At 31.7% G+C, this 19,085-nt stretch overlaps 1 protein-coding gene across 2 annotated transcripts in view; it reads left to right on the plus strand.

The window, feature by feature from the left end:
• Window positions 1–19,085, plus strand: part of LOC108903194 (CCR4-NOT transcription complex subunit 6-like) — a 340,221-nt gene that overhangs the window by 185,232 nt on the left and 135,904 nt on the right. The window lies entirely within an intron of this gene.

Below are 19,085 nucleotides of genomic sequence, written 5' to 3' on the forward strand. Positions count from 1 at the left end.
TGGTGCTTTATTTTGTAATAAAAAAGATCTCTTGAGTTTTTTTCTTATCTTGCACTGTTTTTTAGTAAAAAAATAAAGAACAACAATAATTATCTGTACGTGGAATGAAGTACTTTTTACACATTTTATGGAAATAATTCTTTTACTAGATAACTTATACACATTATTGTATAATATTATTAATAATTACGATTGACGATCAACAAATAACAATTTTGTGAAACGAAAAAAACAAACAATTACATCAGTTGTTGAAAATGCCCTCCACCTGCAAGGATACATGCTTCAGCTCTTCTTCTCATATTAGTGCGGACTCTTTGAAAAATGTTGTCAGTGTTCCTTATTACATCACAGGAAGCTCTTATGCGATTCCTCAGGTCTTCTACAGTGTTAACCGGAGTGTTGTAAACCAGAGTTTTCAGATGCCCCCATAAGAAGAAGTCCGCACTATTCAAATCTGGGGACCTGGGGGGCCATTGTTGGGGTCCACCACGGCCTACCCATCGGTCATGAAATGTGCGATTTAAATATTCTCTTGCTTCTCGATGGAAATGAGCTGGTGCACCATCATGCATGAACCACATTCTATTTCTAGTTAAAAGTGGCACTTCTTCAAGTAATACGGGCAAATCCTCCTCTAGAAACCGACGATATGTACGGCCGTCTAGCCTTTGTGGCAGAAAAAAAGGTCCAATTAAGTGATTTTCAACAATTCCAACCCAAACATTCACGGAAAATTGTTCTTGATTGTTAAAGTTCACAATTGCATGCGGGTTTTCTTCGGCCCAAACATGATTGTTATGGAAATTTCTTATAGCGTTTCTAGAGAAGTTAGCTTCGTCTGTAAACATTATTTCACAGTCAAACAAGGGATTTTGCGCAATTTTCTCCAAAAACCATTGACAAAAGTTGATTCGCAAAGGAAAATCTCGAGGAAGTAAGGCTTGGACCCGTTGAATATGATACGGGTATAACAGAAAATCGTGAAGAATTCTCCAAACTAGAATGTGCGAGATATTCAAGTTATTTCCAATTTGTCTAGTGCTAATATTAGGATTTTCATCAATTGAATTTAAAACTGCTTCTTCAACTTCTGGAGTTCTAGTAGTCCGATGGGCACCTTTTAATTGATTATTTGGCTTAAAAGTACCTGTTTCAGCCAACGTTCTATGTATGTTTGAGAATGTTCGTCTATCTGGTGTGACTCTATTCGGGAAACGCTCTTGATATAATCGTTTAGCCTCTGGCGCTCTGCCATCAGCCAAGCCATACATGTAATGAATGTCTGCCAACTCTTGATTAGTAAACTCAACCATTATCAAATAACACTGTACAGGTATTTTAAGTATCAAAATTGAGTTGAATGAACTGAACTGTCAAAATTAATAAATCACAACAGTAATCAACAACCACAGCCTACTAGGTAATCTTTATATCATGCTTTCTGTTTGGCTCAATGTGGGTTAGTATGTTGTTCTTTATTTTTTTACTAAAAAACAGTGCAAGATAAGAAAAAAACTCAAGAGATCTTTTTTATTACAAAATAAAGCACCATTTATACAATAATTTTTGTTTTTCAAAAATGCAGTGGCGTATCATTTTTTTCATTCAAAATAATGAGGTTGAAGTTAATTGGGACGCCACTGGTTAAAAATGAAAATTCGTTTATTATGCAAAAGACGTGTCTCTGCACCTAGTTTACACATACTAAGTTTTATAAAACTATTTAATTTAGTTTCGGAGTTATTAAAAAAAACAATTTTACAAACAGATATTCATCACCCTGTATATCAAAAATAAAGCGAAAACGGACCTATGTTTATATGAACTTTTTGTCTTAAAATCACGCACAGATTAACACCCTTCAATATTGACATCCAATTATGAAACACCCTGTATATTAAACCAACTATCCTTTCATCCTTGCTTTTTTACCACTCTTTCTTTCCTTCGTCCTTTTATTAGTTCACATTTTTTCTGTTCCAAAGTTGGTCCATCTACATGTCATGAAAGGAATGAACGTGGCTGAATAACCTAAGCTCAATCAAAAGTTACAGACTCAAAGTACAAATCTTCGAAAGATCTAATAACACCTGCATCCTTTCACTATCTTATCTCCTTCCTGATACTGTCCCTGGATAGTTCAGTTAACATTCCAGAAAATGATTAACAGTATCTTTTTAGGGAAAGGTTTCGTTTCACTTTTCTTGTTTGAAGAAAAATGAGTATAGTCATATTATAAGTAGTCGTCCGTTGAATAGTGTGAATTTCAAATATTTATGTTTTTTTTTTCAATTAGGAGTCCCAGAATATCAAAGCCAAAAACAGAAAATTCAGAACATTTCATGGGATATCATCAGATTTCGTATTGTCTTGTAGGATCTTCATGAAGGAAAAAATAAAGTTTTTAAACCAGTTATTGTTTTATTCTAGTTCCTTTCTCACTGTTTTTTTCTTCCATCCTTTCATTATTTTACCCTTTTTCAGTCTCAAAGTTGGACCATATACACTCCAGGAAAGCGTGAACTTTTTTCAATGGAAAATTGGACTTCTTGATTTCAAAAAGATGGGTGCTGCCATCATTTATTATATTTTCAAAATCATAACTGCGAATTTTTCAAATATAAATGAGGCTATAATTACTAAAAAAAGAAAAAAGAAAAGAAACTCTCCTTTTTTGGTATAATTTTGTATGATTTTAGATCATTTCAAAATGTTTGAAGAGATCTTTTCATGAAGAAATAAACTTCCTTCGAATAGTTAGTTCATTCTTGTTCTTGCCATCCTTTTTTTAGTGTTCCAAAATAGGTCGCTTCATATTTCAGAAAACAACGCACAAGACTTCTCTACTGATCGATTTACTACATTTCACTTTTTCCAGTTTGAAGACAAATGAGTGTGATCATATTATGAGACCATTTATTGGACAGTGTCAAAATCATACCTACGAATATCAAATATTCAGGAATTATATCCACTTAAAAATTGCAAAATCAGAGTTCAAAACCTCGAAAGACTATAACATTTCATGAGATGTCACAACATTCATAGTCTGAACTTGCAGCAGATTCATAAAAGACGGGGCTTCTAAACTAATTTTCGTTTTGCCTTTGTTTTTTTCCCACTTTCTCCATCGCCATTTATGTCGCCTTTTTTCTATTCCAAAGATAGTCCATTCCCATCTTATTAAAGCGAAAACCTGACTTTTCCAATGGAATATTTACTTATAGTTGTACTTTTTCTCGATTGGAGAAAACTCAACAGTCGCAGATTCGAACTAAACTTCGAAAGATCAGAAGATTCATGGAATGTCACGAGATTCATCATTCTGACTTGGCTTAATCGGTGTTTAGGTCAAGGTCTTTGCAAAATATTCGAAAGCATTTTTTTCATAAAACGACAAAGTGCTTTGCCATTGTTGGTTCATATTTTTTATTCTTTTCATCCTCTATCATTTCCATCCTTTTATATTTTTTCTGATAGTTACAAAATAGGCCAAACCTCATTCCTTAAAAAGGTGAACAGATCTGTTAAATAAGGAACTGAGTTATAGTTCAGACATTTGCTGTGAACAGTAGCAGAGACACAGACTACTAGTCTATCGGTTTCCTAAGTACAATCCAGCCTGAGTTTTTTTTTTAGATGTTTCCGTTTATAATTTATACAATTTCTGTGTAAATTAAATACCGTACTTTTTGAAATACCCTTATTACTAGCCAATTCGATTAATACGTTTAATTAATATCAATTTTTGCTCCGTAAAAACTCGCTCGATCCACGGATTTTCTTGTCCGAGTAGTCCATCTGGTTGGCGGTGAGCAGTGATGGAAAAAAAATAAATAAAAAGTTGTTCGGCCCACACTTCTCTGTCAATCCGAAGACATGCAAAATTCAACGCGAGTCGCGTTCAAATCAAGTATAACGATGATAACCGGGCTAGACGGGAAATGGTTTTAATTCTTTTCTTTTTCGCAATTAATCCTGCAACGAGATAAATTGCAGGAGATAGATCCCAGTAAAGTTGCCCGTTGGCTGGTTTTTGCCTGATATCGTTTTGCTTTCAGAAAAATTGAGAATAGTGTAAATTCCTTGTAACTGCGTACGTTTTTTATTTAGGTGATATATTTTTAGTGGATATTTTTTGTATGGGACTTGCTTTGACTTTGACCTAGAAAGAAAGATTTTTCTGCTTTCTAGTGATATAAATCATAGTTGTTTTTATAAATATGAGAAATACATGTTTTTTATGTAAAGATAAGGTATATTTTTAATTTTTGATATAAATAGCAGGTGGCTATTTGATAAAATAACCATGACCATGTAGATCACATAACATATATATAAATTTGCTGAATGGCTCCATATCTAGGAGATTTACTAAAACATTTTCGACAGCTTTAACATACTTTGGGTATTACCGCAAACTTATACGAAAGTGATGAATTAAAAATTTACCTGATGTTGCATCATTTTTTTTATTGTCCTCATCCATCATTCAAATCTTTGAATGATTTAACATGCAAATTTATGTACAAATTTTTTCGTTATGAGAACATGTATAATCATAAAAACAAAGCTACATTAATTTACAATATTATCACATCAACACAGTCAAAATCATCTTTATTGTGTTCAATCTAAGCACAGGTGTATAAATTAGAGATATAAAAAAAGTAATGGCCTTATTCTGGATGCAATTTTGGACCATATGTGTAAAAAATGTTAGAGAAATAATTTTGCTGAAAGAATACACGAAAAAAGTGTAATAAATTTTATCTAAACAATTATATTAATTAAAGTTGCAAAATGAACAGATTGTCTAGGTGCAGGTATAAAACGGTACAGTTTTGAAATAAAACAACTAACACTGTTAAAATCAAACGAAACGGATTTTAAAAACGGTTAAAATTGATTCTTTTAACTTTACGTAGGTATCAACGAATTTTGCAACCAACAAATAATAAAATGAACCCCCATTCTTTTAACCTGTTTGCATAAACTTATTCATAACCAGGATGGTACCACGCCCAACACTTAACACTGCTATATATGTGACAAAACTAAATCAGAAACATATAGTAACATGCATAATAATAGCTTAAAAATCACAAATGTAACAAAGAATTCTTGCTGCATATGAGCGTATGTCTTCAAATCTTGCTTAATTTTAAAAAATGTTTATGAAGAATTCCTCACAATTCTCTGCATGAGTGTAAAAATGGACTGGAAATCCCGAGTATTAAAAACTTCAAAATATCGCTTTTTTTTTTAATGCAAACGATTTGTTTTAAATTTGAGGTGTAACTTTTGTTTCTGATTATCCACAAATATGCCACAGTATTTTTAAATACACGATTTAGTTTCATTAATCGTTTATACGTAATTTATTCGTTCTAATATTTTTGTATTTTTACAAATCAATATCTCTGTTAAAATTGCAATAATATAAAGACACTGTTGTAAATAAGTCATTATGATTAAAGTTAGGTCAAGCATTGCACCCTGTATACAAGTGCCTACTGTAAATGCAGAGCCATCTGATCCTAATTCATGATACTATTTTGTAAATTATATAATAATATATATCGATTGATTAGGTTTTGTGATGTTATGATTACATTTGTGACAGTAACAATATGTTGCGATATGATGTAGTAAAATTTCACAATACATTATTTCCTTGCATTCATGTTTCAGCGTGTTTCCCTGTTTTATTGTTTTTCAACAAAAACTCTTAGTAAGTGATATTTAGATACTTATCCTTTGATTAACCGGAAATTTATTTCATCAACAGAAACCACTACCTACCACGATTTATCTATTCGTTCTTATTATGGAACTAGTTAATGAAAAGCAAAGGAGATACCTCTACTACTTGCTCCGAAGATATGTGAAATACCAAGGCAAGTAAGAATTAACAGACTGGTGTAGATTTTTTGGAACGCGTATTTGCTCTATTTACTCTCTGCGTAAATTGCCGATATTCCTGGCAGCACAACGGCTTCCATTTCAATTCCTCGTCGCGTGCAATTTTTTATAAACAAATTAATTACGACAACGATACGGCTGGCGCTTTGGTATGACGCACTAGAGTGTTCGTGATAATTGGAATACCTACTATTTACACTTTTGTGGTATAGTCATGTGTTTTTGAAAATATTAAACAAGTTTCGGTGTTACTTCCAATATTACGATAATCGTTTACTCGATTTGAGCCGAATCGAAACTTCATTTGTTTTAGAGTTTATATAGGTACAGGGTGTCCCAATTTGTTGGTGTATGAGATCTATATCTATTTTTTATTATGATTTACTTCTTTGCTATTAAGATATTTGAATATTACACTATGTATTAAAGTATATATGAGGTTAATTAAAAATAGGTAATGGTGAAATTAATTTTCGGACAAACCAGAAATAGAATAATAGGCCAATCAATAAAGGTTTTGTTTGTAACGAAAATACTAGTAGCAAACGGACTATGCCATCATGTAAAAGACAGTTTGTACATATATTATTATATGTTTCCTATTCCAATTTACCATTAATTAATTTTTTATAAACATTTTTATGCAAAAATCGCATATTTTTAGTTTTTTGCTTATAGAACCTAAACTAATGAAACAATCTGAATGTTATTCAATTTGTAGAGAATCGAAATACGAATAAAACGAGAGTTCGATCGATCCGGTCGGATAATTAGAAACGAAGACAACTCGGAAAAATTGGAATTCTCCTCCATTTTTTGTAGAGTTGACCCTATGTACAAAAGTAGTGAATTATATATACTTTAAGTGGGCACAAAGTAGGCGCTGTCGGACCATTAGTTTTGGCACAATTGCAGCTTGAATTTTTTGGTGCACTTTTTTGCAAAACTAAACATGCTCAAAAACGGGCGGACGCTCGTACGCGGTCGAGTAGTGGGGGAAAATCGGGAGATAAGGGGCAGTGGAACACTCATTCATCCATAGCACGTTGTTAATAAAGTTGAGATCCGCTGCATTTTGATATTGAAGCCAATTGCAAAATTCAAGACGGCTGCGGAAATCAGCTGTTTCGCTTCATGGTTTGAAGGTCGATTAATTTTTTTTTTCTATTTTCTGTCTTTATTAGGCCTTCCGATAACGTGGTAAAAATTAATGATATTATGACTGAATCACCTTGTATATTTATTTTATTTTTTATTAATTTATTTTTTTTTATCGAAAAAGAATGTTTTTTTATTAATAATTTTATAAGGAATAATAAAAAATGTCAGTAGGATAAGTCAAGGAGTATATCTACAATAACGTCGTGTTTTGACTAAAAAAAATCTAGTACAATTGGCATCTAAGAAAAGTCGTAAGTAAACTAGATGATTCGCAAATCTAGAGAATTTTAATAGAAGTTTAATAGCATGTATACGTTATTAGTGTCTATACTAAATAAAAAATATTGAGCTTCATTTTTTAAACTATTTTAATCGCCTGTACACATATAAATTAGGACCCACTGTATATGATTGCTCACAGTTCCTTTTTCTGCGTCGCAATTTGGCATCGTCATTTTTCTTACATAATAATTATGAAATATTTATCCAGTCAGTTGGAAATTGATAAAAACTATAACACTACGCATGCACAAACAATCTTTTGTGTTAATTCTATATATTTTTTCCCTATTCTTTGTTATAAAAGTAGCATTCTTGCATTGAAGGTTGACATTTCTCAATACTACGTATTAGCAAAAATAGTACACGTCATTATTGCTTTGACAATTGAGTCATGTATTGTGAAATGTTTTAAAACTTGTTGCAAAATTTATGGGAAAGAAATGTATGTACTAAATACGTATTTACAGTATTCAGAATCAAGAAATATACATATAAGGAACATGTCAACTTGTCAATAATATTTTTATATTTGACATATGTAGAGGGTGATCGATTTAACCGAAGAAATGAGTTTTTCTGGGAAACGGCAGAGAAAAATAAATTAATTTAGAAACTATTTCATTTTTGCTTACTTTTACTACAAGTTAGGGCAGAAATACAGAAATTATCTTTACGACGCTAGGCGTCGCGGCGCTTCAAAAAATTTAATAACACAACTGTGTATACAACAATTATATTAATTTGTAAGAATTACAAACCCACCTATCATATAAGGGAGACCACAACAATATAAAGAATATCAACTGAAATACATAAATAGAAAAGGAATATCATCTGAAATAAATAAACATAAAAATAAATAAACTTAATAGGTACTTAATGTTTTAATAGGTGTTCAATGTGAGCACCATTAATATTTAAACACAATTCGTAACGTTTTTTTAGTTCACTGGACATTACTTTTTTTAAAATATTGCCACGTATTTCAGCACAAGCAGCAGTGATTTTCTGCTTCAAATGATCAACACTGTTTGTTTTAGTTTTATACACAATATTTTTTAGGGCTCCCCACAAGAAGAAAGACAAGAGGGGTTAGATCTGGGGCTCTCGGAGCAAATTGTAAAGTATTACCTATCCACTTATTTTTAAAGTGCAAATTGAAATAGTTTTGAACAACTGCAGCATTATGGTACTTTTCAGTAAGCACTACTAATGATCGATCACAACACTTCAAAAATTAATTCTATAAACTGTATAATGATTATTAAGACCTTTAAAATTCTGACACTTCTCATTGAGAATAGGTCATATGAAAACAAATATTGTTTTTTGCCTAGCCTGCTTGCATTTATTCAAAAAATAATAAAGTTCAACGAATAGAATTTACTACATTTATAATAGCTGTTTGTGTAAAATCACACTGTTTACCAATAAACTCGTGAATTAATTCATGAAGAACTTCGTCAATTTATTCATCAGTAAATTATCAATGTAAAACAGCTGTTATAAATGTGTGGCAAAAACTATCACAACAGATAAAAATTTGGCATTTGTTTTTCACTGTTTAATAGTTGCATTGGAGAATTACAGCAAAGCTTTTAAATTATAGTGTCATTTAATAGGTTTATTTAGTTTTATGATGGTGTCTTATTAACAAAGTACGATTTGGGAATCGCTAACAACTTTTTAAATAATGGTAACATAAAAAAATTTATGTAGGAAAAATGTTCAAATAATATTTGTAGATCTGGACTAAGTTTTAAGCAACTAGTCTGTTTGGAAATGAAAGAGAGTAATAAAACCCCGAGATAAGAACCGACCATGGGCGTGCAAATATTTCGTTTCAGGTAATTATCGGGTAACACTAATGCTAACAGGTAATGGGTGTACATTAGTATATTTTACCGGATTCATCATAGGGCAGGAGCCAGTGTATTGTGACAGATCAATCCAGTCTTAGAGCTGAATATACGAAGACGTGATAGTGCAGTAGAGTAAAATTCGACTTGTGTTTAGTGACTAAAGTACACTCATTTTATTTTAAAAAAGAAATACCAACGCTAAACAAAATTTTAAGTGATCTTTCAGGGGACAACGATTTGCCAAAAATCAGTAGAAGCAAATTATGGGCCGTCTTACGAGAGTTGAATTTTTGCTGGGAAAAGCAGAACAGGAAGTCAGTTCTTATCGATAAAGATGAAATTATTTGTTTGGCGAAGATCCTACTTAAGATCAATTAGAAAATTCCGTGACGAAGGGAGGAATATTTATTATCTAGACGAAACTTGGGTCAACGAGGGATATGCTGTAACAAAAGTATGGCAAGATAAAAATGTAAAAAGTTTTCGACAAGCATTTTTGGATGGACTTTTAACAGGGTTCAAGGCACCTTCAGGTAAAGGGCGAAGATTAATAGTGACACATATAGGTAGTGCCAGTGGTTTTGTAGATGGCGGTTTACTTTTATCTGAATCTAAAAATACAGATGACTATCACGAAGACATGAACGCAGATGTTTTCGAAGAGTATTTTACACAGATGTTGGATCTTATTCCTCCGGGGTCTGTAATTGTCATGGATAATGCCAGTTACCATTCACGGCAGACCGAGCGGACGCCTACGACTGCTTGGAGGAAAGCCGATATAATTCAATGGTTATCCGGAAAAAACATTTTTTTTTTTAAACAAATATGGTGAAAAAGGAACTTTTGACACTTGTAAATTTTAATAAAGATCAGAAAAAATATGTTATCGATGAAATGGCAACAAATCGCCAAATAACGGTACTACGGTTACCACCTTATCACTGTGAACTTAACCCAATCGAATTAGTCTGGGCGCAGGTGAAAGGAGATGTAGCGCGAAATAATACGACGTTTAAATTAAGTGACGTGAAAATTTTGTTAAAAAATTCCTTGGAACGAGTAACTGCAGATAACTGGCAAAGATGTATACATCATGTACAAAAAGAAGAGGAGAAAATGTGGGAACTCGATAATTTAATTGATGTTACTGTGGAACCTATCGTTATCAATCTAGGAGACGAAGATAATTCATCAGAATATTCAGAGGATGAATTTTAATATACCTACTTTTTTATTTTCTTTATTGTACATTTATACAACACTACATTTACTCACCATAATTTGAATTTTCAAAATACATATATTTTTGTGTGGAATAAAAGTATTCATTAAATTTAAATAAATATTTTGATAATAATATTGAATAATTTTATTTGAATTACTAAAAACCCTCTTAACCCGGTTATGATGCTTAAAGTAACCTCATGTTTTGAAATGGTGTTTTTATATTGTTTACTTATAAGAGAAATGGATCGAGAAATTGAAGCGGCATAGACAAAGTCGGATTGTCGGGGATTAAATTTTAGCTACCTGCTACAATTTAGTACAGTCCGATCGCACAAAGTTTTGTTAAAAGTAGACCTCATCTATATCGAAAATGCATAATATAAAAATATTGAATATAAGCACCAGTACTACATTTATTTACGATTTGCATACATAATGAGCTTTTATTACTCTCTTTCATTTCTAAACAGACTATAAGAGATCTTTATCGTGACATATTAAGAAATGTATGCTGCTAGAAAAATTTTTTTTGAAGCGAATATAATTTCTGTATTTTGACCCTACCTTCAAGGAAAGTAATCAGAAATGCAATAGTTTCTAAAATAATTTATGTTTCTCAGTTGTTTCCGACAAAAACTCATTTCTCGAGTTAAATCGATCACCCTTTACAGGAATATTTCATTATAGTTTCTAATATTACAGGAATTAATTCGTTATTGAGAAACAAATGTACTTTGCCCTCAAGGGGTTTAATTTTTGAGATAGAGAGCGTTAAAATTTTGAAAAACTGCAGTTTGTACATTTGTACTTGTTAAAAGTCGGAATTTAAAGTGAAATCACCCTGTATGAACTAAAATTTGATTAGAGATTAGAGATAAGGATGTGTGAAATATTCAAAATTAAATGAATGATAAACTATTTGAATTGGCCTTTAATTTTTCCCAATAAGGACGAATTTTACAAGCGAAAGTTAAACCGACTCGAATAAGGTATCAGTGGGACAGCAGACATCATCATTTACAATCGTGTTACTCTGCAGTGTTTTGGCATTCAAAAATTAGCATAAATTATACTTAACAAGCCTCATTAAGTCGTATCAAAATTGCAAATTCGCGTTTAAGTATGACATTAGCGACGGGAATATAAATATAACTCCTCGGAGAGCGATTATGTTCCCCGTTTCGCGCGCAGGACCTGTCCCTCTTCCACTCGGCAAAGACGCTAAGGACATCGTTAATTTCTTCTGAACGATCCCGGGGCCGTTTCGCGGCGGTCTCGTCAAATTGCCGCTCGTATATGAGCTGTAAAAATGGGCGATTTTAATGTTCTAATAGCCACCTGTTGAAATGGTTTCTTGTAATCGCTTAATTTTCTACCGTGTGAGATCGTGAGAGGCCGTAATTATCGCCGGGAGCTGTGTAAATGAACGAGGTACGCTCGTTTTCTGTTCCACACGCCGTATTTTGTATATTTGTGTTCATATAAATTGCGGAGAATATTATTTTGCTCAGTACAGACTGAGAAATAAAAATTTTCCACTGTAGGAATAAAATTAACTAACTGAAATATAATCGCCCCAAAATATCATTTTTTTAATCTAATAACTAACAAAAATACAGGAATTTTATTTTAGCATTACAAATTACTTCAAGGCGTGGCTCCCTACCAAAAAGTGAGAGGGGGGAGTCTTCTGTATAATAATTTATATACAAATATGTCTGTTATGGGAGTTATTTTGCTTTACTTTTCTTATCAAAGACTTCCTTTTCCGATATTTTTATTCATCTCCGACCCTCGAAAAGGGCTGAACATTGCTACCCTTATTGGTCCTTAAAAGATCTTTACAACGCTCCATAAAATTTAGATTAAGTAAATTAGGTACCTACTTATTTACTACAAAAAATGTTACTCTTAATAAGATTCCCATGCAAAACGTCTAAAAGGATAGGTAAAAATAAATGTGTGACTGAATGTCGTTCTGTGGTAAGTTGAGACTTTAAAGACGTTTTTACTAAAAATTTTATGTATTGGTTTAGCTCCAATGCCGAATTTCCTAATGAAGGAAATAGATCAGGGCGGATCTGTCGAAATATCCCACTACTTGGATGTAAGAGGGGGCGAGCTAATTTTTACTGACAACTCGCATAACACAAGTGTAGATGCCTAGAGATCTGGGCGACGTCCGGAACATTTTCAAAATTGCAAAAATGTTTAAAAAAATTTAAAAAATACCTATTTTATCTGAGTTTTTTACTTATATCTTTGAACCTATGCATTTTGGAAAAATATCGAAGAGGAAAAAATGTTTTAGAATTGTATTTTACACAATATACTGTAAGTATATAACTAAGTCTTTCCGAGTACTTTAAAATTATAATATTTGAAAAAAACTAAATTGCAAATTGATAAATGTTATCTAATTGTTTAAAAATAAAAAAAAGCGTGTTAACTTTAAAAATTTACTGTGACCGTCCTAATCAACCGATTTCAAATTTTCAAAAACCATTTGAAAGATTGAGCGGTCTTTTCTATGTGAAAAAATTTTGAAGTATCTAGGTGCTTTATTTGAGACTGCGCAACATTTTGAAAATTCGAAATTTTTTTTCCAAAAAATTATTTTGCGAAAACTATCGAACCGATTTTAATGAAATTTGGTGTATTGTTTTATTAAAGTCTAAAATATTTTTAAAAAATTATCCAAAAGACTTGATTATTTTGCCTTATTTCATCAATTATTGCTATTTTGCAACATCGGTAATAAGTTTAAACATTTTTAACGTACAGTATATTGTGCAAAATTCAATTCTAAAACTTTTCCTTTTCAATATTCTTCCAAAATGCGTAGGTTCCAAGATATAAGTAAAAAACTCAGATAAAATAGGTATTTTTAAAAATTTTTGTAATTAATTATTTATCATAACAATGATAAATTATAATTATTTGATGATTAATAAATTTTATGATAAATTATAATTATTTCGTCATCATTATCAAAAAACCTTATTGTTAGCACTTTTAGGTTAAGATATCTCAGAAATCTAAAGCAATTGGGCAATTCTGAACTGGGATTCAGATTCAGCGTATCAAGAACTTCGGTAAAGTGGTAACATATAATTGTAGGGATATGTGTAATATATATATTGTCTTGCTCTCTATAAATTAAAATGATGCTCTTAGTGGGAATTCAGCATTGTTGCTCTCTATAAATTAAAATGATGTTCTTAGTGGTAATTCAGCATTGTTGCATTTCGTACATCTGTCAGTCTCCTGTAAACAATAAACCACAGTAATAGGAACACTATGAAATCCACAGTGATACTGAATGAAGAGGCTTATTTTACGATTTCAGTGAGTCAATCAATGATTGATGTTTTCTTGTGGATAAGGGGTTTGGCACTGAATTGAGTACAAAATTTCCTTTTGAAAGAAGTTTTATTATTTCTGCTGATGACAACTTCTTAATTAGTTCGAGCTCTAATGATAGGGATTTAGACACAAATTGTAACATTTTATTGGGTGACATAATAGAACGGTTCTCTGAAAATCATTTATATTTTAGTACCAATAAAGAAAAATGTTAAGATTTCATAATTCACAAAAGAATTGTAATATATTAGATTTTACCGTAGATAAATAAGTAGTAATAAGTTTTGTAAGTACTGCTGAGGTAACAGTGAAATTTTTAGGTTTTCATATAGACAAAAATTTGAATGATCATATTGTTATATCATGCACAAGTTGAATCTTGTCTCAGTTATAATCTCTGTTTCTCGGGAAATTCTTCACTTTCTACTCAGGTTTTTGTTGTAGAAAAAGAGCTGTTAAGATGCATGAATAGAATTCCCAGTCATTATTCCTGAAAAGAAATTTTTAAAAATATAAGAATTTTAACTTTGTCGTTTGTATGTATTTCAAAAGAAAAGTAAATTTAACAGGTGTGGTACAAAGTAGGGCCTTTTACTCGTATGTCTCATTTGTTAGAATAAAAATAACTTACTGTCCAGATTGTTTAAGACTTAAAATGTACAACAACCTGACGAATTAAAACTAATTAAACGTGAATTTATTTAAAGATGCTTTAAATCATTTTTTAATTAAACATTGTTATTGTTCCACATTGGCATTTTTCGCCTACTCTGTTTTAGCTTGTAAGTTTTATTTGACTATTCCTATACGTATAATTTATTTATTTCAATGAGATAATTTTAATAAACACACTACGGTGGTGTTTACAAATATAACGCCGATTTATTTATTTTTTCATAAACTCCTTTTGGAGATATCGAAACTATTTTTAATACAAAATATAAAAAAAAAATAAAATGCACTTCCACTGACATTTTCACGGTTGCAAAAGTGGCTCACACTTCCAGACACCCCGTATATTCGCCTTATAAAATCCGAAGCATATCTCTTATAAATAATGCCCTTGAAATTATAGTTTTTAACGCGTTTAGAAGCATGAACACTCAACAGATTACGGCCGTAAATCAGAACCGTGAAAGGGTTTTTACAGAGGACTTGGCTGAATGGGAAATTTATTATTTATTACCGCACCTAAGCCGCGGAGAAAACTGTTGCGAAACCATAAATATTGGATAAGTAAGCGATTATAAATTTATAGGAAATCGTACCGATGTTATTTAAATGTAGCCTCGTTTTGTTTTTTTCTCGAAGAATTGTTATTATTATTACGAAACGCCAAAACAAAGACCTTTTGTGAGGCAATCATCAGCTGTATTTTTTTATGCGTTGGGTAACGCGGCGTGGTTATGTAATGGGATCGATTTCTAACGATTACGGTGAATTTCATCTCTTGGTGCCCACGGAAAATTGATTGGAAACAAAATTTTGTAAGACAGAAAAACGAAAATAAATTAATGTAATCAGTTTCTTACGCAGCAGTTGGAGATGTAAAGATGTGATCGCATGGCGAAAAATAGGGGATGGCAGATGGATATTAGACGGACATAGAGGCTTAACAATTCGGAAAAAACGGAAAAGTTAAAAAAAACATGTTTTTGTTTTTTCCGAAGAAAAACATTGAGAAAATTCCAAATAAAAACAATGTTACTGGAAATGCCCAAATGCCCCCAAATCTCAAAATATTAGATGTCAAGCACAAATTAACAGAAAACAAATTTAATATTTTATATAAAATAACGAAAAAGAGTTTCAGGTGCTACATTACAAAAAAAAAAAATCTCAGGGAAGTGCCATGGAAGCTTTATAGATTTTGACAATTTTTCTATATCGAAGTTGGAGTCCTTAGATATTTTTTTATTTAGAGTAAATATTTATCTATGTTATAGAGCAAGGGTCGGCAACTGGCGGACCGCGGTCCAGGTCCGGACCGCGGAAGGTAAAATATTGGACCGCCAAAAATTTTTTGAAAGTATAAATTACTCAAATAAATTATTTAAAAAATGTTTTTTACGTTTAAGTGCCAATCTTATAATTTTTTCTAGTATTTTACAATTGTGAGTGTGTGAGTTCTTAATGGTTAGTAAGCAGATTAAATTTGAGTCCAAATTAAAGTTAAAAAATAAGAAATATTAATTTTTTTCAGGACCTCGTTAAAAATTTTCAGAAGTATCCGGACCCCACCTAAAATTACTTGCCGACCCCTGTTATAGAGTTTTTTTGCCATAATAAAGTTCTTAGTAATTTAATAAGAAAAATAGATAATATTTCTTGTTTTTATAGCTCTGGTGCAAAAAATTATAATTTTTATTACACATTTTTTAAACGTTTATTATATTTCCGTTCGGAAAACTGAATTCAGTCTAAAAAAAATTGATACCTCTACGATTTAGCTAAAAATTCTACATATTTTTCAAAAAATGTGTTTTTAAATTTTGCATAATTAATGTCTTTTTCGAATAACGTACATGTCTGCCCCTGATCAGCAACTTCGCATCGATCAATTTATTCGATACGTATCTGCTTGTCCTGTCGTCGGCCTGGCGATGGCGTGCCGGTGAATAATCCAGGTCTATTGCTGAGGGACGTTGGCTGTGCATTTCACCGTCGTTTGTGCGTGTGGAGTGAGTTAGACGCTTTGCTTGGTCGAGTGTATGGCACGTGTTTTTATGGCAGTCAGTAGCATTGTTTCTATTATTTAGCCTATTTCTGCTACTACAACGCGTATTGACTTAATATACAGGTAGATTACTATCAAAATTTATTTGAATGTCGCCGCAAAGTTGCCGATGTCTACTTATAAAGCAACACTAATATGTTTTGCGGCTATTATGCAAAATATGTTTAATTTTTATGTAGAAAATACAATTTCTAAACAATTATAGTACTTTCAAAACGTTCGAAATAATAGTACCATTATTTCGAACGTTTATTGATTATTTAAAATAGTTTTGTTGTAGAACTAAAACAATTAGCAATATAATAACTCCATTACTACTGCCATCATTGTGATTAATATCGCCATTACAGTGAATATCGATGCAATATAATGGTTACGACTAAACCGAGTAGAATTTAATTCAACCACTCCTTTTCCTCTAACCTTCGCGCATACGCTCACTCTATTGAAGAGCAGAAAAACGCGGTGAAAGAAAGGAAGTTAGTACAAGGTAGCGTTGATATTTCTTGCCTAGAGGAGTAAAGATTGTGACCAAAATCAGTTTAGCTTTGAAGGTCGCAACAATGTCGCATATCCTTCAGAAAAAAATATTCTACTAATAATTAAACGAATCTCTACGAAAATATACATGTTAATTTACTACCTTCAACTGTTTCAAATCCTCTACTTAAAAAAAAAATACGATGTGTCAATATCAAACAAGTAAAATCGAATAGTTCAGATTATAAATTTAATGAAATCCTTGGGAATCATTCTTCTGGAGACATGAATATTAGTTAAAATAATTTTAATAAATAACCATATTAAGCTGTTGGTTGCCTGATTCATTATGTTAATCTTGAGATAAAATACGTAATTTCTGCGGAAATCCGTTTCACAGGCAATAAAATTAAGGACATAATTGTCTGGTTAATGTATTGCATTACTAAATATTTGATATACATGGTGAGAAAACAATTTTTAAAACGAACACAGAATCGTCGGAATGTTGGAATGTATCTCTCTTTTTATTAGAATGTTGTAGTATAAAAAATATGAATTTCACAATAAATCTTCTTATCTGTGCTTAATAAAGACAGAAAATCGAAATAAATTTACTCGACCTTTTAAAAACTAAGCAAAGTACCTCCCGTTAACTCGGCGCCCTACTTTACATCGCTTTTGTTGACTGGAAACACGCCGGCGCACCACAGAGCGTTGGAATGTTGAAGCGAAACAGCTGATTTCCTTAGTCGTCTTGAGTTTTTGGTTTCATAATAAAAGTGCAGTGGATCCCAACTTAAAAGTGCTAAGGATATTTGTTTTTATTAACTAAATAATACTTGTCAATATTTAAAATGTATTGTCTAAGGTAAAAATGTCTGAGTTTGTTGTTCACTATTAAAAACACAGTAAAATTCACTCACGTTTTCCTGAAAATCAATTCGAAATTCATAGAAACCGCTCAGCGATCACCAAGTTTACAACCAATAAAGTATTTGGATGTCTCAAACTCGATGGTATGTACCTACTGTGAGGATACAAAAATTTTAAATAAAATCTGGGACACGTGGAATGGGATGAAGTACCTAAGCTTAATTTGCCATCGGAAGTATTTGGGATTTGACAGAAACGACTAATGACGTAATGAATTATATTTTTTCCATAAACATACTCAAATTATTTTCCTATTAAAAAGCTCCCTTTCGGGACTATCGAATTTGGGATACCTTTACATATAAATACTTTATTGGTGAAGATAGAAACGACAAAGGCAGTTGGATGCTATTAACATTTCTATGAAGACGTTTCATAGTTTCTTTGACGTATCATCTATAAAGATATTTATTTAATTATCTTGTTTCTTCCTATTTCATATAAAAGTTCAAGATTTCAAGGGGTATGTAACACTAGCAACTTTGCTTGCTGATCTACGTTGTGCGTAAATTTTATAGTGCAATCAGCAGTCTTAAACAAGTTTTCTATTAGAAAATCACTCGTGTATTTATTTTAAACTTGACGTTTCTATTTCTAATTAAAAAACACCTATCAATAACATGTTTTTCCGCAGTAAACTGTACCGCTATTTAAGATAGATGTACCCATTTATAGTGGTTTGGTCTTCAAGTGAGGAGAAAACTCTAAGTAGCATGGAAAAATTCTTCAAATTTCGCTGGTAACACGAGACACAACCGAGCAGGAACTAGGCTTCAAGACTTCTGGTTCGTGTCTCGAAATGTTTTCGGTTTTTATCCTTGTTCCCAGGTACCTATTTTTATTACCCTATCCTAATTAACACTTATCCGGGTCATTACCTACTCGGTTTGTGCTTATGTACCCTAATAAAAAACAACTAATTTATGTTTACAGCCTACTTATTCTAATCTCATTTTCTAAATATATTTATTTGGGATAATCTCGGATAATTCAAAGTATAATTTATATGGCTCGTAAATTCCCAGAAAGCAAAATATGCACACATGCGTACCGCTACACATTTAACATTCACCTCATATAAGTATTGTATTTTATTTAACCAC

Source organism: Anoplophora glabripennis, unplaced genomic scaffold (genome assembly GCF_000390285.2).
Source record: "Anoplophora glabripennis isolate ALB-LARVAE unplaced genomic scaffold, Agla_2.0 scaffold105, whole genome shotgun sequence".
Classification (NCBI taxonomy): domain Eukaryota; kingdom Metazoa; phylum Arthropoda; class Insecta; order Coleoptera; family Cerambycidae; genus Anoplophora; species Anoplophora glabripennis.